General features: G+C 41.4%; 1 long non-coding RNA gene across 2 annotated transcripts in view; it reads right to left on the bottom strand.

Moving 5' to 3' along the window:
- Window positions 1–1,444: 1,444 nt before the first annotated feature.
- The window catches only part of LOC113655258, a 70,591-nt gene continuing 45,844 nt past the window's right edge, over window positions 1,445–26,191 (bottom strand). The window contains exon 4 of one of the 2 annotated variants that reach the window (XR_007140314.1): window positions 1,445–1,650. This is a non-coding gene — a long non-coding RNA (uncharacterized LOC113655258). Of the gene's footprint in view, window positions 1,651–15,581; window positions 16,326–26,191 lie in introns of those variants that run through there. The other variant, XR_007140313.1, reaches the window with a different exon arrangement.

The following is a 26,191-nucleotide window of genomic DNA, read 5'->3' as shown; positions in this document are numbered from 1 at the left end:
TCTGTCATTGCTACTCCAACCACCATGTTTACAGCAACCATGAACAGGGATCAATTTTTTTGGTCGGCTGTATGTTCTACATTCTTTTAATTATTCATTTTACGAAGCGACACCATAACAAGACTTTGTGGCTAACTATCTCACAGTGTGGGTGATTAGCTTTAGTATTTAGCTGTGATACACGCCCATTACAAAGAGCTATTGATTTCATGGCCTGCTGGATGGACCAAATAAACTAACCTGTTTGCATGTGTTTATGTATGAAGGACCCAAGTCTACCATTAGATCTTTATATTTTAGACCGTTAGACACTCACACGCTGGATCTGAATTCTGTCACATTGACCACCATGGTGATGGCGGCCATTTTGCAAGGTCCAGGTGTTGACTGTGATCTTTGATGCCACATATGCGGATGACCTGTCTCTCTCTAAAATAGGACTTGTTCACCTTTAGAGCTCCTTTTGCGACTCAAATTCACAAAACCATGCGTCCACGCACCAGAACACAAGTCGATCTGTTTTTGATGTTTGATTGACCCACACCGGCCCTGGCCTTACTGCTCCGACCACCCCGTAACGGCGACCACGACGAGGGGCCTTTGAATTTCGATGATGTTTTATGAGTCTTAATTGGGCCTACCCGAGTCTGTGAAACAGAGCCGGCTGATTGGACGTTCCCCTTGACCTGGGATGATGAGGACGCGTCTCAAGTTCAGCCTGAGCCTGGGTGGCACCTGGATCAGCTTACCTCCACCTGTCCCATGCAGGAGGATCCTCCTTCACCCTTCACCTTCCAGACCCACACTGAACAAACTACTTAACATACCCCAACACAGATCTCCTTACGGTTGTTAAACTAAACCTGCTCGCTGGGATAAGCAATATTCATCTTCAGGAAATGCAGATTAAATGTAAATTAACTTACATGACTAGTGACTAATGAGTCGTTTGAAGCGGTTTGTCCGATTAACAAAAACCAATCAACGTGGTAAATATATTTAGATAAAATGTCAGTTCATTGTCGTCAGTTCAACATATTAAATCAGGGATATACTTTATTTAAAAAAAAAAAAACACGTGTCACTCGAGAGGCTCCACAGAAATCACTTTGTTCCTTAGCAAGCGGCTTAGTATCAATCCTCAGACACAAAGGTAAGAGGTTTAACGTTAAATGTAACTATAAACAGATAAAAATAATATCTGTTCTTTCATTATGTAAAAATATTGGCTAACTCCTGTAGTACAATAGAAATGACATCAGAAATGTCAAATTTATTATTATTATTATTTTTATATTTAGATTGTCACATCACCCCATCTTTGATTATTTTCCTATAGCAGAATTCCAAGTCGTTTGAGTCTTTACACTGAAACATACTGGTGATTAAAACGGAAAAAAAAAAGTAATTTGCATGTTAACATAAAAGACAGACTGAGTCTTGATAGATTCACCTGATTCACTGACCCACTTTCAGTTGGAAACAGGAATGTGAATATAAGCTTTTATTAAACAGCAGAATCTGTCTCCTGGACCGCGTAACCCTTCTGCAACCCTACCGTGACATCCAACAATCACATTTGTTCTTCAGATTCAGCATGTGTTGTGCAGAAGAAAACGATCACCTTGTGACTAGTTGCGCTCTTTGATGCTGTAATGGAAAAAAGAAAAGAGAGAGAGAGAGTATAATTCAATAACGCTCAGCAGAGGACTGTAACGGAGCAACGCAGAGCAGCGAACCTCAGAGTTCTTTCAGAGTATTGCGAAATAGCTCGGGGCTGTGCTTGTCACCGCCGTCCACGACACCGAAACAATGGGCCTGCCAAAATGAGCCCGTGCCATTGGTGAGGTAGACAACGTGAACGCCGAAGTGGAATGAGTTTAAACTCGGGGCAGGATTGCGCTCATCTGGCGTTCCCCGGCTTCATTTTGATGTCAAATGACTCCTAAAGGCTATGGAATGAGTTATAGAGTAACATGTTTGGACCAGGAATTCGGACCGGTGATTCATAATATGAAACTCGCCATTTTCACAAAAGTGACACATGACGTATTGCATTTATTTTAAAAGAATGACCTGTGCAGATCCAAACCCGGAGAAAATGAAAGTGCATGCTAGATGGCCATTTATCCAAGAGCAAAGGATAAAAAGTTAATATGATGCAACACATGGAGCGAGGAATGTAATGTCTGTAACGTATTTGGGTGAACCTACAATCGAGTGGGTGGGAGATGGCGTTTACAAATGTAGATTAAAGGTAAAATGTATGACACTTAAAAAGTAGTGTTTTTTTGCCCATCTACTACACACAACTACAATTCACCTTCAGACAGAATCGTAAATACTTCAGAAATTGTACTTGTAATTGGAAAGTTTAAGACAATTTTAACTTATATGATTTACTACTACTAATAAACCATTTTGAAAAAATTCCAGGACCAGAATTTCCAAAAGATCACGAGAAGAAGAAAAGCAAGTGCTGTGTTTTTTTTTCTTAACTCGTTTAAATTGTCTCAAGTCATTAGCATATGTTGTTAACGTCATTTTATCCGCTTTCAAATATTATGCGGAATGAATGACATTTCGATAAAACGAGGCGGTGTAGTGGACCCTTTCGCATATGCCACCGGAAGTCGCAAGAAGAGCTGAGCGGCACCCAAATGTAGATTTTTTTCTTGAGCTCTTATTTGGACAAATCAAGAAGGTCTTCTTATGTCGAGCGAATAACCACGATTCGACACTGCATTACCTGTTGTTCTTGCTAAAAATACGGCTAGAAATACGGTATCTCTGTCTCGCTGCCTGTAAAATAACGCTCCTGTAGAAGAGCAAAGCCGCACTGTATCCTTATCGCTTCAGGCCGTCTGGCTCCGAGTCAAGTCGAGGTCCAGAAGGTGAAATGAGTTTGGCAACCTCGAAGAGCAGAACACACATGCTGGCGCTGTTAGAGGGATAAAGAAAGGCAAAATTGACTGCATAAGCAGGACAGATAGAGTTTCACTGTCACTTCTCTCTCCATCTCTTTCTCTCTCTGTCAATGCACATTGGTCTTTTAGAGACTTCAAACACTTCACTGGCAATCATTTCTCAACGAGACCCACAGGGGGTCGGGTTTAATGGTTTGCCAAAACCATCCGGCGCCCACTTTGTCCTTCCGTAATCCCGCTCCGTTATGCATCGCGAGTAGACGAGGACTGGGACCGGGGTGACCTCCTCTCTATCCAAGTCTTCCTCAGGTCCTCTACATGCCTGCACTCATCCTTTCTCTTCTTCTTCTATTCTTCTTCTTCTCTCCCACAGCATCATTCTTGATCATTTTTCTTTGTGGTCAACCCCCAAAGAAAACGCTGCTTTGATCTTGTTGGATAGATTGACCGCGATCGATACCTAATATCATAAACGAGCCTCTTTTCTGCCTCATTAGACGTCATGAAGTACGATGCGCTCCCTCACACACAGACACAAGTTCAACCACTCAGAACGCAGAGCACAATCAAACATGGTCATCCTCAGAGCACCAGTCATATCCCTCCTCTCTCTCTCTCTCTCTCTCTCGCCCACCTTGTTAATGATGGACGATGAGCATACGACTGCAATCAGAGGTGATCATCTACGTGGTCTTGACCACACACGTGGAGAAGCACTGGGGCATCGTAGATGAGCGCTTTTGCTCTCACTCGGTCCATCTGGTGAAACCAAAACCCATTCCTGGGCAATCATTTTAGGATTAGTCCGAGGGGGAGGGAAGAATCATTATATCCTTAACCTGTGCTAAGAGGCTGGCTTACAGACTACAAAGTGCAGCTGAGTGCTGCCTAAAGGACGGACTGATACTGTGTGAACATCAAGATGTCGAGGGAAAGTCATGATCCAGAGATACGCACTTCCGTCGGACGTAAAAGTTACAGGTATGTGTTTAAGGAGCGGTCAGGAGGGAAAGTGTTTCTCAAATACAAACCACAGAAACTTCGAATTTTGGAAGAGCTACAGATCGAGTGAGTGAGTGACGTGACATACGGATAAGTACGGTGACCCATACTCAGAATTTGTTCTCTGCATTTAACCCATCCAAAGTGCACACACACAGCAGTGTACACACAAACACCGTGAATATTTATGCTGCGGCGCCCGGGGAGCACTTGGGGGGGTTTCGGTGGCGTCGAAAAATCCGCAACTAATCCACACGTCTTTGTGTTTATCTTTGGGTTCCTCGCTAACATTTCAAGCTGAGGTTATTGTCTCGTTAACCTCTAAAGGAAGGAAAGAGCGGTAACTAGTGAGGAAACGACAGTTTATAGCTGCTGTAATGTAAGTAAGGAGGTTCAACAAACGCGTTCTTTAATAAACATAAAACTGTCAGTGTTAAACTGCTAATAAGACCACAGTAAAACGTAAGGATTCTCAACAATCGGCCGTAGGATCAAACCGAGCCACCGTGTTGTAATGGTATGGAGAAGATGAATGCATAAATAAAAGAGCGTTTAAAGGTAACAAGTATCTAATCTACACACACCAACGACCAACACAGGGAAGCTCAGGAAGAACATCCTGTGCGATTCTAAGCACCAGCCCTGTGCGTTAGCGCGTGCCAATGTTAATCCGTGGATTTTTCAGGTACAAATCAGGAAAAATGGGATCGCTTTATTGTTGCGTCTTGCGCCGTGACTCATTCAGGCGACATGAATGCGGGCTTAGAGCATCTCCTCTTGTGCTGTAAACAGTCGTCATCATTAGGTGCGCTAAGTGCGACGTTTATCAGCCGAGATTACGGCCTCTATCAAAAAAGAGCAGAATGCCAGTCGGTGATGGCTGAGGCTCCGCCACCCAGCTGCAGGATTTCAAAGGAAGGACAGAGACTTCATTAAAAAAAAAAATACAAAAAATAAACGGGATGCTTCAGAAGGCAAATAAATATAAATAAGATAAACACGGCGCTCGCACATGAAAGGTAAGTTGTTTAAAAGAAATCTTCAAGGGCCTCCGCAGCAGGATAAACACGTTGGCTATAGGACCGATATGTTTTGAAACCAGATTTCTACAATTGTGTGTGTAAGCGTGTGGAGAGGGGGACTACGGGGAGCGGAGAAGTGAGAGACGGAAATGGTGGGGGCGTAATGAACGACGTATTGTGAAATCTTTACCTACAAAGCAGTCTCCTTCCATGCAAATGAGTCTCCAGCTCCCTGTTGATAAAGATCTGTTTGATGGGCCACATGCCGAATATGAAGCGGCTAATTCCCTTATTAGTATTCAACGTGGTTGATTGGCAAAGAGTGGAGAGAGAGAGAGAGAGAGAGAGAGAGAGAGAGAGAGAGAGAGAGAGAGAGAGAGAGAGAGATGGAGAGTGGGCTCAGAGCATATGTGCTTTTTTATAAGCAAAAAAAATAAATAACCTAAACAAACCAAAGACCCTGTGTATTGATGAGTTTAATAGTGTCATCGAGTCAAAAAAACACAAATCTCTAGTTGATTGTTTAGGAGGGCTGCTAGCAGGGTAACAGATGCCCCCTGGTTTAATTAATAACTCATTACAGGGATGTGATTATATGCTTGAGCTGTTAATAGGCGCTGTCAGTTTACCGCGCCCAGGAAAAGCGATGTTTTGACAGAGTCGAGGGAGGAGGACTAAACGCTGGATGCACTTGAGCGTCTGCTTGTCTCGTTTGACGTCTTTGTTTGTTTTGCTTTGCCGTTGTACCGCTCCTCGATCCCTTGGAGGAACTGCAAATTCATGCTTTTTAACAGGACGATGACGTAGCGATTGAACGTTAGACCTGGTTTACAAGAGCAGCCTGAAATCCCCACTCAACAAGAGAAAAACCACAAAGGAGTAAAAAAGATGAATCTGGAACTTATGACAGTTGTGGAGTCTGATATTTACTGACACCAAATGGAAGCCCCGCCCCCTTTCCCACAGCGTTTCCCCCAATCTTACATGAGTAATCTTTGACAGATCAATTTTTTAACCTAACTTTTTCTCCCTGTGTGAAACCCGCACCATCCTGATACCGATAATCTTGATAATGAGTGTTTTAAGCTCAGTAACGGGAAGTAAAATGAAATCGATGTGCATTATATGGTGAAACGGTTGTGGAACACCTGACCACATCAGGTTTCTCATGCGGTTTCTCTCCAGACAGTTGCACAAAGTGTCTTTGTAGTGCTGTAGCATTACAATTTACCTTCGCTAGAACTACGAGGCCTAATGGACAGATAACGTCGCCTTGTTCAGACCTTTCTCACCACAGACACTAGCCAAGAAATCTGTAATTTCTTATTAAAGGACAAGTGTTCCTCAAACTTTCAGCCACTTTACCACTATTTATTAGATTCTAGACTTTATCTGCAGTCATGGCTTAGTGAGCTGACAAAGCGTTATTGATCGAGTCGTTAGAACTACACTTTATTGGGAGTTATGAGACGACACTAAGGCGTGACGTGCATGATTTCAATGGTAAAGTAAATCAAACCAATAATAAACGATGCTTTATGGTTTGACTCGGCGGCAGATTTCCGACATCGCTCGCCAACGTCCCTCCCTTACCGACCCCGGTGCTTCCGAGGACTCTTCGTTATTTCTCTTTTGGCAGTTTCCTCCCTCTACACCTGATGCGTGTAAGACGTGTGTTCCGCAAGCCTACGCTGACCTCCGTTCACGAGCAGAACAAGAGCGGTTCATATAGGGCCAGTTTAACGTCAAGAATATTTCATCTAACGTGTAAAGTCGCAGAGTTGCTTGGCTTGGCAGTCGCTGTTATTGTTATTATCTCTAGTTCTTAATGGCCACTAAAGCGGGAAAAAAAACGGATCCGCACTTCGGGCAGAAATATGAGTCTCTCTCGCGCAGTCTTTTGTCTGCTAAAGCTGACTCATTTTCCTGCACTGTTATGGAGTTAAAGACTCAAACACACACACACACACACACACACACACACACACACACACACACACACACACACACACACACACACACCTCCCCTCCTTCCATTTTATTCTCTCTGACAGGATTAGCTGCTCTGCAGTGTTAAAAATACATTAAGTGGACCTTTGCAGAACACTTATTATGCTCGATTATGCAGCTGGAATGGGGAAGGTAGGCCGTGTTTGCAGTTAAATAACTTCTCAGATGCCTTTTCCCCTTTCTTTCTTTCTTTCTTTCTTTCTTTCTTTCTTTCTTTCTTTCTTTCTTTCTTTCTTTCTTTCTCTTTTTTTGTCCCCTCCACTCCTCCTCCTCCTCCTCTTCTACCACCACCTCCCCTTTTTTCTTTCTTTCTTTTATTTTTTTTAAAGCGACCATCTTCAAAGACTAAAGGGGTCACCGGCTCTGTCCCAAGGCTAAGATTGATTTCTAGCCGCCCTGCCTTTGTTCCTGTAGTTTGTTAGAAGCAGACAGGTCCTGTTAAATTAGTTTCTCTGTGTTATTAATGGAAGGGCCAATTAAATTCCCATAAAGCGGCGGGTGAGGCAAAACAACAGCTTCAGAACTTCCTGGGTCACTTACATGGTCACAAGGAGAAATTGTTATCTCGTGGATTAGATTCCGGCTTGGCGCTGTTGCTGTTGCCAGGTTATGGTTATGACGCAAACTGAGGCAAATTATGAGCCGTCTATCTCCCAGCCTCCCACTGAGCCTGATTAGCACACATCATCCTGCAAGGCATTCTGGGATGTACACGGGTCAGGTCAAAATGTAACACATCTTCATCAGACCCCTCCTCCATCTGCCATCAGGGTGTTTAGACAGCTGCGAGCGGACAGGTTCGAGAGTGCTTTAAACTTAAAACAAGCGGACGATTCAGCCCCCCCCCCCCATTCAAAAATTCCAGGAAGTCTAGTGTGTGAACGAGAACGCTAGAGGACGGGGTGTTATGTGGAGAAAGAAGTGAACACCGTAACACAGGAACATGAACGGATGAAGAAACTGAGGCCTGAAGAGGCTGGGCTCGAGTCCCTAACGTGGATAATAAATACGGCCGATTTAAAAGGTACGGACAGACAGCGAATTCGTCAGGATGTGTTTACATAAGAGAAAAAAAATCACATTCAAGATTTATTCTACACTATATTAGATTAGATTGTTGTTTACAGCTAAATAAAACCTTACCATTTATATTGTTGACCTGCACTCATTTCGATGTTCAATCGATGGTCATCTTCTCATAGTATGTACTGATATATAATCACCGCTCGGCTACGTCACAGAGATGACAGCTGAGATCAGGGCTCGATTTACAGCAGCCAAACTTTCTCATGGTCAGTTTATTAGAAATGAAGGAAGCAGAACGAACGGACGAACTCGCCGTCATATAAGATGTGTAGACGATTTGATGGAAGCTCATTTCTCGAGCCTCTTTTCTGCCTCATTAGATTTTGGAAAATAATCACCTTCAGAGTGAGAACAGTAAAGCTGAGATGTACTGTTAATGGAAAATGATCTTTACTCTGTTTCTAACTCCAGCGACACCCAAATTTTGCCCTTCCACATCTGGATAGAAAGTCCAGGGTCTGCCTTCTTACCCCCCGATTAAAAATGCACCAGTTGTTACCGTTTAACACCTGTTCGGCCTAATTTCCATTTGGGGGGACGCGATGGATTTCAAATCATTTATCACTTCCTAAAGTGCTTCCACATGCGCATTCTCCTCTTCCCTGCCTCCGGCCAAACTTTTCCAAATGTATTAAAATTCAGTTGGGCCCAAAGAAGTTCAGACACTGATGTTTCATTGTGGTGATGTCTGGTAATTATTAGGCCAAATTATGGGTCCCCCTGCTTGTGACTCAACAAGCTGGACTCCATGTTAACGGGATGGGGGTGAGGGGGGAAAGGGCTTGCTGGGTCTCTGGCTGTTTTAAATGAGCTATTCTCTACTGGCGTGTCAGTCAGGGGCCTCAACAAATCGCCACTGTGGGCTCCTCAGAGATTCGGGATCATGAAAGTCCCACCGAGACCTGGGATGGAAGCAATACTGGTCAAATCACTGTCACAGGTGCCGCTACGGGAAACGGCACAGGTCATGGACCTGATCAAGAAGACGATGGACAAAATGATCGCAGGATTTTTCACAGAGGAATTGTTTACTGCATTAGGAATTTTTCCTAATTAGCATCCTGAATTAATCAAACAACGGAGAGAATATCAAATTTAGGTGAACATCCACAACAAAAGAAAAAGTAAGAGGAGGAGAAGACAAAACACTTAACTCCTATAAACTGGAACAATTATGAGTCAAGCAAAACTAAACCTAATTAAAACTTAGAACCCTCTACGTTAGCTGTTTACTAGGTTTTTAACATTTGCATTCTTTAAAAAAAAAAAAAAAAACAGAAACGGAAGGAAGAAAAAAAAAAAAAAAGCAACTGTTTGAAACCGTACTGTAAGTGTTCTTAATTAAAGCCTGGCTGTGAAAATGTGCGCTAATCAGATACGCTTAATAACAAAGTCCACAAAATTGCTAATTAGAATTTCATTAAAAGGTACCGCTTTATCGTCAAAGGAAATCGTAACCTTTAAAAATGCTTTCAGGAAAGCACGCCGCTTCTTTAACTGGCCAGAAAAAAGGAAAGAATTTGCGCCGTTTGATGCGATATCTCATTTAGGATTCAAGCTAAATTGAGGCGTTTAAATTCGCCATTGTTTTGAACATGGTTTATCAGACTAATTAACAGCAGTTATGGCTGGGGTTGACCGTTTGACTGAACGCTGCTTCACTAGAACTCGTCCTGTTTTTCCCCCTCATTATAAAAAGTGGACAAGGTTCTTTTGATCGCTTGTTACATCACGGCGTTATCTTATTGACGAGGTGACCCAAGATGCTTGTAAATACACCTTTTTCTGTTAGAACCCAAGCGCTACGTAAGCCTCACACACACATGTAACAACTCACTGTAACTGCTAATATATTAACACTTTAGGTTATAAATGTTATTTAACTGAATTTCCCGCTAGACATGGAGCGGTGGATTAAAACACTCATGATTTAGCAAACTTGTACAGTTCCAGGTCAGACCCTGAAGTCACATGACATGAAGTGAGCACTTAAGGTTGTGCCGTTGTAAGAAAATCAACAGCCAGACCAAATGAAGTCTGAGAAGATATATTCCTTAATCAACTAAGGAGAAAAAGCAAGAGATCTGAATATTTACTGACATGACGACCTATTTCATTTAACACACGGATGGCTCTGATACACCGGGTTATTATTGCGTACATGATAAAGAAAGAAAACAAAATCTGATAGTGACTCAAATAAATCAGTCTTCCATGTTCAGTTGGCGTGAACGATATTAACTTTTACTTAATAAACATAGCGTAATTCTGATATAGTTTCATAACAGATTCATCCCGAACAGGTCTTTATTGCGAACTTGTTTGTATCGGCGATATAACCAAATACAACATGTTCCTGAGCTAACAGCTAACAACTGAGAGAAATCGCGACACTGCAACGTGCACGGACGTTAAACCTCAAAACTTCAATGAAAACAAAATCGACGCTGGACAGAAAATAGACCTCTCGAGACAACGAGGATGTGCTTGTGGACGTAAACTGCATGAGAAAAAAATCTGAGAGTTGGAGATGTGACCTCTTCGAAGGGGCAACGCACACGAGCACGGTGCTAAAGCGTAAAAATCCGGTGGTCTCAATAATAAGAGCTCCCACTGCAGCCTGCTATCACGTTCATTAACACAGGCTGTAACGAGCCAGCAAGTGGTTGTTTGGGCCAGTGGGGGAGCGTCAACACATGCTGCACATCAACCGTCCACTACAAATCAAGGCCCCCATTAAGTTAATTACCACTATCTCACGCAGCAAGGCATGCTGGGAAGGCAGCCATTTGAATTGCCCTGTGGGCATCTTAACCGTCTTAGCCTCAGAAATGCTGATCATTTTATTTACAGTGGAATAAATAAGAACCGGACTTAAGAACTGGGAATTTAAGATGAAGAAAACATTGGGTTTGGTGTTCGAGGAAATAAACGAACAGGTGTGAAAGCAGATAACAGCCGCACTCGCAATTATAAAAAAAGATTTGATTTGAAGTTCCGTACACTGGATTTAAAGAAGTATGTATACAGTTGATCACCATGTCCCGTTGGTCATTAAACCGAATGTTACGCTTTCTGGATATAAATGTTTTCTCTCCTCTTTTCGTTTGTACTTGACCAATGGGGCCGTACGTATCTGAAGCTTTAATCTGTTTACAGACTCAGCGAGTGAAATCTGCATCAAGCACCGGGTTCAAAACCCCAATAAAAGAACCAAGCAAATTGTGTCAAGGAAGAAAAAAAAAGACTAATGAGACAGTTTAATGAATCTTATTAACGCACTGCTGCCCTGAAGATTAGTGGGAAATAGAGGAGGTCAGGATTACTACATTGACTGTTATAAAGCCGGGTTCACCGATTCCAAACCGAAGTGAGATTCAGTGTTCTTTCCATTCACTCACTCAAGGTCTTTACACACTTAGCTATATTACGAGAATTTACCTGGGATCATCCGTACAAATATGGTGCATTAGCATTAACTTCCAATCGCAAACACGCCATCGACACCACTAGATTCTATTTTTTCAGACTTATTGCTTATTTCTCAACAAAATAAATACTGGTTAAGCAAATTTTTACACCCAAAAGGGTGAATTAAATAAATTTGAATGAAAATCATACTGGTAAATGTCAACTAACCATGCATATTTATTTATCAGCGTGCTGGTTACATTCGATTTTACAGCAAAGAAAAATAAGTATTTTCTCTCCCTGATTTTTAAGTCCGAATTTTCTATCCCTGATATTTTTAGTCAGTATTTTCTATCCCGCATATTTTTTTTGTCAGCATGTTCTATCCCTGAATTTTTTTCAGTCTGCATTTTCTATCCCTGATATTCTTCCAGTCAGTATTTTTTTCCCCTGATTTTTTTCCAGTCAGTATTTTCTATCCCTGATTTCTTTTTAATCAGCATTTTAGCTGTTTTTTTTTAGGTCAGTATTCTCTATCCCTGATTTTTTTCAGTCAGTATTTTCTGTCCCACATATTTTTTAGTCAGCATTTTCTATCCCTGATTTTCTTCCAGTCAGCATTTTTTACCCTGATTTCTTTCCAGTCAGTATTTTCTATCCCTGATTTCTTTCTAGTCAGTATTTTCTATCCTTGATTTCTTTTTAATCAGCATTTTAGCTGTTTTTTTTAGGTCAGTATTCTCTATCCCTGATTTTTTTCAGTCAGTATTTTCTATCCCACATATTTTTTTAGTCAGCATTTTCTATCCCCGATTTTCTTCCAGTCAGCATTTTTTACCCTGATTTCTTTCCAGTCAGTATTTTCTATCCCTGATTTCTTTCTAGTCAGTATTTTCTATCCATGATTTCTATTTAATCAGCATTTTAACCTTTTTTTTTTTTAGGTCAGTACAGTATTCTCTATCCCTGATTTTTTTTCAGTCAGTATTTTCTATCCCTGATATTCTTCCAGTCAGTATTTTTTTCCCCTGATTTTTTTCAGTCAGTATTCTCTATCCCTGATATTTTCAGTCAGTATTTTCTATCCCACATATTTTTTTAGTCAGTATGTTCTATCCCTGATTTTTTTTCAGTCTGCATTTTCTATCCCTGATTTTCTTCAAGCCAGCATTTTTTACCCTGATTTTTTTCAGTCAGGTTTTTCTATCCCTGATTTCTTTCTAGTCAGTATTTTCTATCCATGATTTTAACCGTTTATTTTATTTTTTTTTTTAGGTCAGTACAGTATTCTATATCCCTGATTTTTTTCAGTACAGTATTTTCTATCCCTGATATTCTTCCAGTCAGCATTTTTTCCCCCTCATTTTTTTCTGTCAATATTTTCTATCCCTGATTTCTTTCTAGTCAATATTTTTTCCCAATGATTTCTATTTAGTCAGCATTTTAACTGTTTTTTTTTAGGTCAGTATTCTCTATCCCTGTTTTTTTTTTCAGTCAGCATTTTTTATCCCTGAGTTTTTTCCAGTCAGCATTTTCTATCCATGATTTTTTTTTTTAGTCAGTATTTTCTATCCCAGGTTTTTTTTCCCTGGTTGTTTTTCAAGGTTATATTGTAGGCATTAACTACAGGCAGATAAATAAATGAATTGAATAATTTTGATGAGAAGTCTAAAGCATGCACGTAGCCTGAATTTAATGACAAGGAAGTTTCACTTTGTAAATACTGATGCACCATTCAGCTTCATGCACTTAGCGGTTACATATGACGCAAAAACACCAAAATCCAGTGCGAGCTATTTAGTTTAGCCCAGGCATCTAAGACAGGCCTTATCGGAGCCCTTCATCCTTGTAGATGTCCAAGAACCACGGCACTCGTCTAATTCCCAGGCTATCGTTTTTTCGAAACAAAAGATAACAGAACCTAAACAAACATAATAAGGTGCCGACAAAACTCTTGTTGCTGAGGCCTTATCTAAAAATACTCTAATGAGTCTCTGAGTCGCTTCACCTAAGAAACACTTTCCTAATGATACCGCAGAGCAGACCACAGATGAAAAGCGAGGAAGGAAACAGGTAAGAGAGAGAGAAGAAGCGGGAACCTGAGGAGAGAGAGGGAAAAAAACATTAATTATTAGCCCCAGTGGGATCTCTTATAAGGCGTCTAGCTTGGACAACACCAATTAATATGGCAATTATTATCTCGGCCTGTAGCGAGGGGAGGAACCAACCAGATTACTCATCTGTCCACAAACCCCTGTTATTACACTCTGAAGATACAGAGATTCTCACACGGGGGGTAATTATTTAACGTGCAGATTTCTCCTAATGCACAGCCATTCAGGACGTAATGAGCAGTTCTTGGTTTTTGAGGTGGATAATGAGACAGAGATTATAGGTGCTTGACCTGGGGTGTATTCTGGGGACCTACTGTACACTCCTGTACTTTAACACTCATTACTACCGTATTCTGGTTCACACTACCAGGTGTGCGCTCACGTGGTGCTTCAATGACACCCTGCTGTCTCGGCTTACGTTCTCTGCTCTCCAATTAGTGTACTAGCATTAGCCAGATATCCACACGGACAACAGATACGTCCATTACTCGCCAAAAAGTCTACGGCAGACGTTTTATCTACCTTCTGTTTTCACACAATCAAACGGATTTAAAGAAAAAACAGGCTCAAAAAAAAAAAAGGATCTAAAATAATCTAGAATAAATAAAAGCTTGCTTAACTGTGAACAGCTCCCTAGACAGATATCATATGAGGGCTGTAAGATTATGATATTTCTTCCAATTCTGGCAAACATGGCAGATTTAACAGTTACTTAAAATGACACGTGTATTCTAGCTGCTGAAGATTCAAGGTGTCTCCAAAGCATGTGGCTTGTAACCACGCTTCACCCAGACACTTGAACGTCTTATAACATGCTTACAATGTTTTAGGATTTCATTTCCTGCCTGGATGAAGGTTTGAAAACCATCACGTGTCGCCTCGACAATCGTCACCTAGCGTCTTGCGATTAGAGCGCTGTAAAAACGGCGGTGCATTGTGGGTGTCCGTTTCCTCCCAGACGTTAATGGCTTGCTCCCTGCGGTCCTTCACAGTACTGTATTGTGTAGCAGGGTGTGAGGGTATAATCAGCTCTCGGTGATCTAGCGAGGTGTCTGATGTGATAAAGTGAAGCTCAGTAGTGTGCAGAGGCCAAGGGCTGCTGGTTTGGACCCTGGCTGGGACACAGCGGGGATTTAGGCTGCCTATCAGCAGCGTGCAGGTGCCAATATCCGTCCCTTCCTTTCAGTCAAGTAGTAATAAGGGACGTGCGAGTCTTTAACGCAGCGCTATTACAAGCACTCGGTCCGGTTCAAAATGTACCACCGATTCATCAACATTAGCCTGTATCCAATTTCATCTCGAGTATAATCATCTGGAGGCTCCCCACACACACACACACACACACACACACACACACACACACACACACACACACACACACACACACAATCCCTCTCTTTTTACTGCTATTTTTAAATCCCCTGTCCTTGTCTTGGCTTTGTGAGTGCATCTTTTAGCACTGCGCTGCTCTTCCTCTCAGCCACTGTAAAATCACATCTGACAGCCAATGAAAACCCAGCGGATGCTTGCATGTTATCTTGACACGGCCATGGTAAGCTGGCGCTACTGATGCTAAACGGCCGTCGTAAGCCTTTTAAGAGCCATCCATGCTGCCTAATGTGGACTCTGGATGAGGAGGGGGAAAAAAAAATTGGGGGGGTTTATACATTTTTACTCCATGTTTAGGAAAAGGGAGCGGTTCCTCTTTCAGCCTGACAATGGACTGAGGAGGACTTTATTCGTACCTACACACGATCGAACGCTGCGCGTGTTACGCGATGCGAACGTATTAGCTGCAAACTAACAGCGTATCCCTTGTATAATATACGTCAGAATATAAGCCCATATACGTCACATCCGCTTATTCTACCGATAACAAAAGCCTTACCATTTCTGTAGTAACGATGAATACTACATATAATAAAATAAAAAAGCAAAATCAGGGAAGATGTCAGTTTTTTTTTTTATGTATTTATCATTTCCAGAAGGAGTTTCAAGTGTCTGCTCTTGGTTACTCCATAGGTTTTCCACCAAGAGGAAAGTCCTCAGGACAGAACATTCAGATATAGGGAAAAACTTAAAAAAACAAAACTCTACTTTGCTCAATAGAAGCATTTTTGCTTATTAATAAAATTAGCACTGGTCATTTGCTGTGGTTATATGTGGAATAATCATTTGAGAAGCCATTATGTCGGGATGAAACACATTTCTGGGTTGATGTTAAGATTGAGAAGAAAAAAAAAATCTCTGGCTAAACATCTAGTCGTCATATGAACATTCTTCACGAACATCTTTGTGTTTCTGAAAATACAAGCAGATGGCATTTGTTTATATATTATTAGTCATAAGCTAAGCTATGAGCACTAAAGACCAGGCCCCGAGCCTAACCTCAAGCCCTTAAACCTAACTGATTAATTGTTTATTAGTCATTAACTTGAATTTGAAGACTAAGAGTTATTCAGAAACATAAAGCCCGGTCGTGTATCATGGAGTGCTTTCTTTAATAAGTGCTTATTGAATGATGTTTCGAGGGCATTAAGGAGATTTATTCGTTAAAATAAAGCTGGTAAAATAGGTGAAGGCGTCGTCCGTCCGTCTGAAGACGACGCCACGCCATGCCACGCCCTGCTGGTGCGGCTGTTTTGTTTTCCCCATTCAGAGGAGGACGAAGAGGCTGTTTTTCTTCCTGCAGCAGACCGCCTTGCCGTGGAAGCTTCATTTATTTTCAGGGGTGTTGTGTTGCACTCGGCGCCCTGTTACACAAAGGTGGAGAGGAGCGGGGAGACGGAGGCGCTGTCATTGTCACCGGCGGGTGTAGAATAACATCTCTTGAGCAGCTTGTAATTAGAGTGGCAGGTATGTAATGAGGGTGCTAGATTGCCCCGTTGTGCTGTTCGTGCCAAGCTGGATGTGGCTGGAGATGGCCTTCACCACACACTCACACACACACACACACACACACACACACACACACACACACCGGTTCAACTGTTTAGAGACCTTTGACCTAAACTTGGGGCAGAACGGCTTATGATAAGAACTTTGAGTATAAATAAGTAAGACACACATGGCTTGGTAAGGCGACAATTTTCTCTCGCGGAATAACCACAAATAAAATCCTCTCCGAGTTTTCATTCATTTAAGAAGAATTTAATTTCTGGAAGATCCTACTTAGGTGAAGGTTTTAAAACCCGATTCAGCCATCCTGAAAAATCCTCGCATTTTAGCTTGTGCTCACGCAACGTGGATATCTCGCCCTCTCTCTTAACTTTCTGCCCTCTTGGCAAAATGAAAAACTTCTGTCAGAGTCAGATGGGAAATTTATATCAGGTTTGTCAGGCGCGAGCCAAAAAATGATCTTACTCGACGTTATTGTGATAAGTTCGGTGCCAGAGATAGAGCAGAAATGAAGGGAAGAGGGAGGGAAGAAACGTGCCCCGCGCTGCGCTCACCAGATAAGTCCGGAAAGCTAAGATTCTCCACTTTCTCCTGCGTCACAAACCTCCCTGACTCTTCAAATGAGAAAATAAAACCCTCCTCGTTCGCGTTCCTGGCCCCTCTGCATAATATTTCCTACATTACACCCAGACGCTGCAGAGTTTTCTCAGGAAAACAATCGAACCTCCTCGAAATAGACCCGAACGTGCTGTCAGGAGAGGGGCGGGCCGTCTTAAGCGATCTGTACACAATAGAGATCGAATGGAGGTGGGCTTAAAACACCATGCTTTTTCTTTTTTTTCCCTCCCCCCACTCTCAACAATGTGGAACATTCCCAACCTCTTGGTAATTACAGAAACACAAAACGTCTCGTCAAGAACAAAACCGTGACATTAGACGCAGCTGATATGTAGATATCGCCTTACACATAATGACGCCTGAAACCTTCGCTCAAGGCTTTCATAGACATTTATATTTATTGACATATTTTTCGAAGGATAACCGACACCCATCAGCCGCAATTAAGGTCGGAACGATTGCGGATCGAATAAATGTCAGAAAAAATTACGTGCTATCGGTATCTCCTCTAATTTGTCGCGACCATCCGACGAGCCATTGAGTAGTTATTTCTTCCGTCTTATTGCTCGAGAAGCTCGGGTTTAAAATCCATGAATAAATAAAGAGCGAAATGTTTAGTTAAGTAAGGAATAAAAGTGTTCCGTTATTAGAAAATCGTTTTATTAGTCGATTTTATAAATCGATTTTTATTAGAGTCGTCGTTTACATACTTTTAACGAATTAGAGGATGAAAACGTCCCGATTCAACAAAGTAGTGCACTTCAAAAATCCTGACACACAAAAAAAAGTGTAGAATGATGGACACTCGGCATTCACGATTTTAGTTATGTAGCAGATAAACGGTTGGGCTACCAGGAATGGTGCTGAATGACAATTTTTCAAGATGGCCGACAATATTCCAGTGGACAACACTTTTGATCGGTCTTGTATATTCTGCTAGAGATGTAGGATTCCATGTTTTTGAGGCTAGGGTTAGGGTTTGAGTTAACCCTAACCCTAATCCCATTCTGTTTACTCTACAGCTTCAGCAAGCTTGGAACGTCGTAACGCTAGCTTGGGTGAATTAATGTAGCTAGTACTGTCAGCCATTTTTTTGCTATTTTGCTAAAAAGATAGCAACAAACCTAGCATGGAGCATGTCAATCAAATGCGGTGTTGATAAATAGATGTATTGTACATTTTGAATAGTATATAATAAAATAAATCTGGACAGGATCCACCCACAAGCATTATCGGCTACAGTAACGGATGCTCCTAACTACAAGCAGCACGAGTGACTTCTAAAAAGGGTTTCAGGGCTGGCCGAAGTCTTCAGGAAGCCTCTGTGATTTCCAAAATACCAAAAAGGTACGTTAAATCCACAACACGCTCTGAGAGAATGTCAGCGAGCAGGGAGTGCAGGATGTCTGGAGAAAATGTCAAGGGGATTTAACAGCACCTGGCAACCTCTAATACGGATATGCAAATGGCAGCCAGACTTAAACGTCAACAACAGCAAAAGCGAGGATGTGCCGAGATGCCGAGAGAACGCCAGGGACAAACCGCTCCATGCTGGAAGTTTAATCTCAATCACATAGAAGGTGAAGTGTTCGAGGGCAAAGGTCAGGTCTGCGGTAATGGGTATGAAAATCAGGCAGCGACGGGTTAATCCACTCGCCATCAGATCCAGCATGACGCTCATTCCCAGCACACACACACACTGATAACCTATGAGAGAAAAGGCGTAGCAGCTCCACCAGTCAATACAGACGTGAAACTCATCCAGGGCTTTTTTACACACTTCACCTTTCCTACAGATCACACACCATTCAGTTATAATGCACAAGATAATGCACACACACACACACACACACACACACACACACACACACACACACACACACACACACATACACACAGTGAACACATGAAATGTTTGAAAGCCACCTGAATAAAAATGAACTATTTCCTCGTATAACTTTTACTGTGTTTTATTTTAGTTAATATTAATTTTTATTTTAATGTTTCACTTCTGATTCAATTAAATGATCAATTATTATGATTATTATTAATTATTATTATTATTACTACTATTATTAGCACCATTTATATTCACTTATTATATTCTGCTCTGTTTATTCTATTTAATTTCATGTCTTTTTTTCTTCAGATTTTTATTTTTACGTGACACTTAAATTCTAGGTTTTTTTTTATTTCGTTCCCATTCCGGGCAATGATGCGGTTGTACAGATCACATGAACAACAGAAAGCGCATCACATGTAAACACGTGATGATAAGTAAAAAAAACAATAAAAAAATAAAAAAATGCAGGACCACATTTTACTCGTGTGTAAAACACATGCAATTTTTTTCACAAGGAAAAAAAAATGAACAAAGAAATAATTTTTCCAGGTAAGGATTGTGTGTAAGTAACTGCATACATAACCCCGGGGGATACGGTTCATATGATTCACTTGTGTGCAAATGAACTGACTTTAAAAAAAAAGATCTCACATCCTATTATTGACCTGGAGGCCTCACTCAGTGCTGGCATGGGCTCCAGTGTATGAGCGGGTTGATGCCTGATCTAGGAAACAGTGCCAACTATTGGCAACTTGTGATAAAACCACAGAGACGCAGTGCAGAACTCCCAAAACACTAAAACTTCTGCATGGTTATTCATTTCTACTGCATATGTTCCTGCACTTGCTATTTCCAAGAGAAGTTGCTTAAGTGATTTCCTCCTGTGCTCCTGCCCTCTGGGGTCGTCGGCGCTAACCTGGTATAACCTCGCGGTACAAAATGACACTCGGATTTATTAACGATCGCTTCATTATTCATTGACGGTTAATGATTGATTCAATTGGCCCAAAAAAATAAATAAGATGTACGTATTTCCCGAACAGGCTAGATATTATTTTTATATGTAAGGAGTTCATTTGGAGACCCAAATCCCCATATCCTATTGAGTATATCAGAACAAAATAGTTCTAAAGTATTGAAGAACAGCTCTGTTTACTTCCAGAGCATTAAACATAACAACAAATGGATAAAAATGCAGTTATTAGGAAAGTACGTAAAATACGAGCGGCCTCGATGTTGGTTATTTTCTTAGAAAGGTTCCCGACTTTGTTTAGTTGCATCATGACATTATGAAGGTTTAAGCTTGACTTTTTAGTTATTTTTTCTCATTTCTCAAACACTTCAATGCCAGCCACTGTTTTATTGCCCAAAAGTGCAATAAAAATACCTGTGCTACTTTTAATACTTCCTGGCCTCCATGACCTTCGCTCACCTGACCTCGCTGTACCCTCTCTGGAGCAGGCTGGAGTTTTGCCTCCCACACTGATGAGCTCTCTCTCTCTCTCTCTCTCTCTCTCTAAAGCAAGGTGCAGCCATATCTCCATCACTGCCCACCTCCCTCATTGCTTGCACCTGCTAAAACATTCGAGGTATTCGCGCGGCAGGGCAACACATTTGCTTTTCATTTAACCTGCTCGAACGGACCTTTGAAGTACATAATGGCAGAGCAGCAAAGGTTTTTCTCTTGCACTCCCTCCCTAGCCCCCTTAATCATTTACCTCGTCGAGGCACATTCTCCGCAGCTAACCCATCAAGCGGAAAACGAGCTCGGCCTGCTGGTCCTCCCCTCCCTCTCTCCGCCACGATTTCAGAAAGAAAAAGTGGATTTGTAAAGTAGCAGCAGATCTCGGCCTCGGCTTCACCCTACATGACGTACGGTTCTTTACAGACCGGTGATTAGTCACGGTTCATGGAGAACTACATGCAAAAAAAAAATGACTCATCTTTGAGAAAGTACAATTTCAAGCATGGCCACAATGCCTTATGTACAGAACTACTTAAACAACCAAAAATGCCGATGTCATCCTGAGCACCTTGAGTATTATTTTTACTCTACACTGACTCCCTGCTACTGCAGTCAATAAAGACACAGTGACTACAAGTACGCTACAGACATCAGTAAGTCACAACACGGATTTATAAACACACTCGGTCTCATAGGCAAACCGTTGTTCATTCGAAATGCTGGGATAAAAAACTCCATTACTGTAAAGAGAACAGAGCGAAGACGTTTATTTCCCACGTACACTGTAGAAGGAGTCTCCGGGATCGGCACTTGCTCCACAGTCACTGTCTTTCTCCTGTCTGAGTAATCATTTATACAAAAGTGGGAAATCATTTTCCCAAGCGGATAAGAAATTCTATTAAAAAAAATGTTTGAATTCTCTGCACTTTAAACTGCTGCGTTTCAACTCTAACAGTGAAAAATGGTCAGTTTGTCCAAGAGTTCAGTTCAGTTTAGTGTAACAACTAACTAACTAACTAACTAACTAACTAACTAACAGTTAATCAGTTTTAACACGTACACTTGACTTCGTCACATGTCTAGAAGAAGTTTAGAACAAACATCACACTAAAACTATATACGACTGTCAAAGCCTTGAAACAAAGCTAAACAAATGAACGTATACGATAGATACGCTGTTGTTAGACCCGTTTCGATTATGCGCTAGCCCTAAGGGAAGTTAAACAATTTCTACAGTGCAGCAATAACTTTATCCCAAATTTCCAAAGTTCAAGCTTCGCGCTTTATGGGTGACGGCTAACGATCTCTGATCTCTCTATAGGAACAATAGCTCTGAAATAAATGATGCCATTCTTTACTGAACGTGAAAACCAAGAGTGCGTTTTAGTTTTTTTTTTGTAGCAGTTAATCCTGCAAATACATACGACTTTCTTAGAAGCCAAATTAGTGCAAATGCTATCGATCATCATTAAATGAAAATAAGGTAAGATTTTATTATGAAAATCTGCAAAAAAACGTGTGTAGAGATGTAAAATTTTAGGGATTACAATATTGTTATATACAGTACTTACTAGGCACATCTGTAAAGAACTCAACTGGAGTTTTGAATATTATTTATACTGTATATATATATATATATATTTTACCCTTCAGGTCCATGTCAAAACCCTGTTTGTCACTATGTGAAGTACGTACCATTAATGACCTGTAATTACTGCATTGTGTAGTTGATACACAAGGTGAAAAAAAGAACTTCAGCTTTTGTCATTTCTCCGTGACAAGATAAGTGGCTTTTTTTTTTTTTTTGGCTGGCTGTTTGTTTGTTTGATAAAGCATCAGATGATCTTTAACCAAAAGAACAAAATATTTTAATAATTGGTCAAATCGACAGGAATAAAAGACAGACACAAGCTGTTTTTGGACGAGCTGTTAGCAGCAAATAACTGACTTCTTAAACATAGAATTTAAATAAAGGAATAAATTTGAAATGTTAGCTATAACATTAGGAAATGATTCGATTTTCACCTAAAAGTTCATGATTATTCATCATTTTCTAGAGAGGATATCGGCATCGGATCGTTATTATCGTAGTTTTATTTTTCACCGCAAAAGTTTCATGTAAGAACTAGAAATGTTCAGGATCAAATAGCTCTCTGGTACAAACGTAATAGTTTCACATGAAACACACATCTCTCCCAGAATAAATACTAGAGGTGCTTGAGGGATCGGGTCCCGTGGCTGTAGTGAGAAAAAATTATTTTATTTCCTGTTCAATATCAGGATCATCGAGTAATAATATTCCACATATAGGTTGATTATTTAGCTTGAAGCCTCGATCCCCTGGCACTGGGACGCAACGTGAATGTCAAGCAAATAAATCTAAAGAGAAGAGCGCACAGGAGGTCTGATAAGCCACTGATCAGACCGAGTTAATTATCTAAGCCATCGTCTCCTACGGTGTTTATTAGCATGGCGCTAACGCCGCAGGAGCCGTGCCTGCTTCTACAGATCGCGCGTGCCGAAGGAGATGACTAATAAAGCCGGGCTGGGAAGAGCGCCAAATGATGAACATAACAGCTAAATGATCTTCTGCAAGGATAGCATATGTTTCATAAAACCTTATTAGAGCGCTTAGGAGCTGGTGTGTGATGCAGAGACGTCACGTCCAACAGCGGTGTAGGCTGCTTCTTTTTTTTTTTTCTTTTCTTTTCTTAAATGTAGGTTAACGAAGCAGGGATGATGTACAGTTTTCATACACGAACACCACCGGGATCGAACGTTTAACGTCACTAGATCGTACCATGATGCTGTTTTCCTTCTGACCAGCCTTAGCCACGGTGCAAAAGAATCTACAGCATGTGGCCTGGATTTAGCTCTCGCGCACTGGCGAGATACATAAACATGAAGTGTTGTCTCATATTAGATAATTCTGCCGGAGATTTATGTCCTGATATTTTTTCTTTTAACACAAAGTGAGCACTTTTTATAGACGCTCCAGAGTGTGATCGAGAGTTTCCAGGAAAACTGTTGAGTGAAGCTGTTCGTGAAATACTCCAGAAAATTTACATAGCGTATAAAACACTCCCGAGGCTATAAACGACTAAATGTTTTGCCAAAGAATGGAAATGAAGGTATAAATCTTAGACATGATTTGACGCTTGATGATGCAGAGAGAGCGAACTGATGGATTAAAAAAAAACAAAAAAAACATGCACATTTCCTGAACACGGTTTAATGAGTAAAATATCAACAGCATGAAGAAAACTGCAGTTTCACGAGAGCTGCACTTTTCCCTTAAAATAGACACAAAACACATTTTAAAACCGTAGTCTCTTTTCCATCAATCCTCCAATAAATATTATAAATTAAAATGGACATTTTAGGTCCAGTTACATAACCCTAAGAAGTATTTAATAAATATTCCTAATTCAAATTAAAATCGCATGAACAATAAAAAAAATTGTGACCATGATGCACCTTCTAGAAAATTCTCATTCTCTCGTTTTTCCTTCGAGAGTATGACTCTGTTACGAGTTGTATGCTGAAAGTATTCAAAATAACTCTTACTTTCTTCATTTGAATGCTCTTTAATTAGCATCCATGCTAGCGGCTTATCACGTTTCGTGTATTTGCTAACTGTGTGCTAAAGGCAGCCGAAGAGACCTGTTTTTCTTTTTTTGTTTTTTTTAAATGCTAAAAATAATAAAGTGTGATTTCGTGGAAGCGCTTGACCGGGTACAGAGAAGAATGAGTTACTCGCTCAGTCGCTGTGGCTCGCCTCGACATTCTGGTGTTTTATAGCTCCTCTGAGCAGCGGGTCTGCATGCTCAATTTAACGCAATCACTGCACAAGTGGACCGGCTGGCCACGTCGGCGAGGACAGGAATCCCGCGACACACAAACACACGCTGGCTCTTTCCCCCTCTCCCGCTTTTCCCTGTAGTTTGAGATGAATACCACGTTAGCGCTGACGACCCCTGAGGGCAGGAGCACAGGAGGAAATCACTCGAGTGCTTCCCCTTGTAGAGTCGATCCCCCGCTGCTATTTATTTATCCCTGCTATGGATCTCTCTCTCTCTCTCTCACACACACATACACACACACACACATCGAGCATAACTAAAGGACCTGTTAATAGGACCTTACCTATAAATCCTGAATAACAGAAATACAGAAAAGAGAAACAGGGGGGTGGGGGATGGGCAAAAAAAAAAAAAAAAAAAGCGCTTAAAATAAAATAAATCACACCTGGATGGCTGGTGGAAACTGGCACAGCTCTCAGTGTACGATACTCAAATTACTCCATTTGTTCGTGGAGATATTTTAATCCAGCCTGACCTCAAACTTCCCATGAACCAGCGCCTGAACAAAAGGCCGCCCACTGTCTTCGCAGTAAATCTGTTGTCTCCCTTCTGGGCCCCGGACCGGGACTCATAGATCACTACTGCGCCGCAGCTTGCTTCAATTTACTCAATTAACTCGGGGTAAAGCACTTGTAAGTTCTGCAGATGTTGGTTTATCATCGGGGACTAAAATGTACAAGCGAGTTCAGGAGCCCGGGGTTATGCTGAGGTTGACTGAGGGGGGGAAGGGCGGATAATGAAGAAAAAAAACAACAGACAACAAAGTTTATGCAAGCAGGTTGCTTGCTAGTGACAGCTTTTCTCACACACACACACACACACACACACACACACACACACACACACACACACACACACACACACACACACACACACACACACACACACACCGCTGCTACATAGAGTCAAGGTTTGGGGAAATAAACCCCATAAAATTGCTCATTTTCTCTCTCTTTCTTTTTGTGTCAGGACAGACTTAAAAAAGCTAATATTAAACCTGTGGTAAAGTGACTAGCAAGTCATGCTAACGATTCACCCGGTGCAGCTGCGGCCTGCTAGCCGTACCGTTTTGAACTCCGCTGTCATTCTTTCCTCCCTCCTCCAACCCGAATCGCTCACAGATGACCGTCCTCTCGCGAGCTTCCGCAAACCGCTACGGGAACGTCGTCGTCACACCTTTTCTTCATTTAAAGACTTTTAGAGTAATAAAAAAAATATAAAAAGAAAAAAAAAAGGAGGGAATTGCTGCCTGGACTGAGCTGAGGCCTGCGATCTAAATATCAGCAACACAACGTTTAAATGAGCGTGAATAAAGCATTTTTATCTCTGCTTGACCTCCCTGGGAATAAATCAAAGCCAGTGCGACGTAAGGAATGTAAAAAATATTGTAAGGGGGCGCTCGCTAATATTAAACAGGTGCTGTGAGCATCGCTATAAAACATGCCGCTCGCAGCCAGCTGGAGAACGATATATTTCAGGTGTTGGCTGACTACATTTCAATTAAGTGCAGCAACACAAGCTGACATTCATGGAGCTTTAAAATAAGCTTTTGATAAATGATTTCGCTTCATCGGGCTAGCGTGCTAACGCCGGCCCTCGCATATTAAGGGAGGAGGTTGTTATCTCGGGTACCGAGCGGGACGCGGCGGTAAAACGATGCCTTCTGAGGGTCCTCGGTGACAGGTTAATGACGTGCGAGCTCGGATTGACGGGTCACGTGTTACTCGAGAGCGGATTACAGGTGCGTTGGCGGTACGTTATCGCAGAGCCGGACAAATCGCGCTAGCATTTAAGGTGCTTGGAATCCGTGTATCTTGATATAAGATCTGATTAACGATGATACGGTGATACATCACTCACGTTATCGCACCACACGTACGGGGGAAAATATCGTTCCCCAGCAAAGCAAACAATAATATTTTCAGCAATAAT

This window comes from Tachysurus fulvidraco, chromosome 4 (assembly GCF_022655615.1).
Source record: "Tachysurus fulvidraco isolate hzauxx_2018 chromosome 4, HZAU_PFXX_2.0, whole genome shotgun sequence".
Taxonomy (NCBI): Eukaryota; Metazoa; Chordata; class Actinopteri; order Siluriformes; family Bagridae; genus Tachysurus; species Tachysurus fulvidraco.
This window is presented reverse-complemented; position numbering and strand designations above follow the sequence as displayed.